The 2500-nt window shown below is 51.1% G+C and overlaps 1 protein-coding gene across 1 annotated transcript in view; it reads left to right on the top strand.

The window, feature by feature from the left end:
• The window catches only part of LOC122733289 (vascular endothelial growth factor receptor kdr-like), a 194377-nt gene that overhangs the window by 31871 nt on the left and 160006 nt on the right, over nt 1–2500 (top strand). The gene's annotated exons all lie outside the window — the stretch shown is intronic.

Raw genomic sequence — 2500 nt, 5'->3', positions numbered from 1 at the left:
TAGTGTTTGCTGATTTCTTAGGCTTAAATGCTCACTTGGAAAATTTAACAACTGGCTCTTCAAAGCCAGTTCTAGCTGGCTCCAGCCCACACCTGCCTTTCCTCCATTATGCTCTCTGACCTGGAATCAGAACTCTGGGTCTTCCAGGCCCCTGACTAGGGCCTGACACTCTATGTCCTGTGTCTTTTGGCATTCAAGGCCTTTCCCTCCACCCTCTTGTCGTCCCAGCCATTCTGGCCCACTTGTGGGTTCCTCGAACGGGAACTCCACTGGCACCTCCTCCAGGGACTCCTTTCTTGGCCCTGCCGGCTGCCCCTTCAAGTTGACTTCCGTTTCTGATACATTTATGTGCCGACTTATATATGTTTAGAGTGAAAGTCTCCAGCCTCTGTGCCTCTGTGGCCTCAGGGAGAGTCCCCAGGCGGACAGAGGACCACAGACAGGGGAGCATCTGCCCGTGGTCCCCTACCTCCTCCCAGGACCTCGGGCCCCAACCCCCCCCCCCCACCCCAAAGGCCTACATTAGGTTGGGCCTTCTTTCTGAGAGGCCTCCATGTCAATGGGCCCACTCTCCAAGGAGGACTCATCAGGCCTTTTCCCATTGGACAGAGGGAGGGGCCTTGGAAAGTGTAGCGTTGAGCAGGTTCCAAGAAGCCAGAATTGGCCGAGGTCATGCCGGGCACACTCACTATGCTGAGAGACCCTGGATTTCCTTTTTCTTTCACTTGAGGCTTTCACCTTGAACAACAAAAGGCTTGGCTTGAGGAAGATCATTTGTTTCTTCATTTTGCCTCGGGCCGGGGTCTTCCAAGCCATGTCTCAAAGCCCTGGACCAGGCCCCATGTGGAGGAAGAAGGCCCCAGCCAGGCAGATAAAGGAATTCCGCACATTATGCCTGGCCTTCCCTTCAGCCTTATGACATAGGATTTCCTTTTCAGGGGAGTAAATAGCTTGAAGGTTGTTTGGCAGGAGTTGATGATAATGAATTTCCAACGCCCAGCCCCTCCCCCCAAAAAGGGAGAAAGTCGAGCCTTCACCGCTGGGTCGGGACAGGCCCTACCCTGACCTCAAAGCCCTGGCCAAACTGAGAGGCAGCCATCCTGGTGGATCAAAGACTACCCATTCAAACCCTTATTTGACCCTCCGACAAAATGGATTCGAAGGGCCCTCTCAGCTCTGAATTTTCTGCTCTTTGAGCTGAAGATGACTGTCTTGATGATTCTGAAGTCCTTTAACAGCTCAGAAAGTAGTTTCTGATTGGAGAATCCCCTGGCCCTGACCATCTCTGATCTAAGGTCCCCCCTGGCTCCGACCATCTTTGCTCTAAGGTTCCCACTAGGTCTGCTAGTCTCTGATCTATGGTTCCCTCAATGAATGAAATGAAGGCAAGGAAGACTGAGACAAAGTTTACTAGGAAACCTTGAGGAGGGAGAGATCATTTTTCAGCTGGAAGGGGATAAGGGAAAGGCCAGACAGAAGGGAGGGAGTTCTAGACCTGTGGGACATCCTGTGGGAGTACTTGGAAGTGGGGCATGAATCAGGGGAACATTGTGTAGCTCAGCTTGACTGGCCCATGGAGGGTGTCCAGGGGAATGGAGGGAGATAAGACTATGAAGGTAGGTTGGGGCCAGAGCGGGGAAGGCCATGGATGCTGGCATCGGGAGTTTGCATGTTAGCCTCCAGGCGGTGGGAAATCAGTGGAGGCTTTTGAAGGGGCTGAGGGGAGTGTGATATAGTCGGAGCCATGCCTGAGAAAGGTTATTGATCGGGGCAGCCAAAATACCAGACTCGCAAGACACTGAAAAGCCAGATCCCAATTTCTCCATTCCACTGGCTGGCTGGAAGGCTCCAGTCAACTGGTCAGAACATTCTCTTCCCAATAGGAGAGTGGATTTGTGCACCCCCACTTATTGCTCCCAATGGCCTTATAGGGGTGACCAAGGTTGTTTGCACCTGACTCAAGGGAGTGTATGCAGCTGTTGTTGTTGAGTCTTTTCAGTGGTGTCTGACTCTTCAGCACCCCATTTGGGGTATTCTTAGCAAAGATACCATGTCCTTCTCCAGCTCATTTGACATATGAGGAAGCTGTGGCAAACAGGATGAAATGACTTGCCCAGGGTCACACAGCTAGGAAGTGTCTGAGGCCAGATTTGAACTCAGGAACATGAGTCTTCCTGATACCAAGCCCCATGCTCTATCCACTGCAGCGTTACCTAGCTGTCCCATGTAGATATTACAGACAAGTAAACTGAGGCTCACACCAATGCTGACCAGTCTCATGTCAGTTATTCCTGAAATCCAGCCTCCATGCACCTTCCTCACATTGTTCCTGGGTCTTCCGCCAGGGCCAAACAGGACAAGTCTACATGAAATGCCTTAGAATATTGGCAATGATATTAACATGACCACCCTCAGCCTTTTCCTTTCCAGATTGGACACCCCCAAATTCTTCAAGACATAATAGGATCATAGTTATTGAGCATAGTTATTAGTTTGGGAT

This window comes from Dromiciops gliroides, chromosome X, assembly GCF_019393635.1.
Source record: "Dromiciops gliroides isolate mDroGli1 chromosome X, mDroGli1.pri, whole genome shotgun sequence".
NCBI classification, from domain to species: Eukaryota; Metazoa; Chordata; class Mammalia; order Microbiotheria; family Microbiotheriidae; genus Dromiciops; species Dromiciops gliroides.
This window is presented reverse-complemented; position numbering and strand designations above follow the sequence as displayed.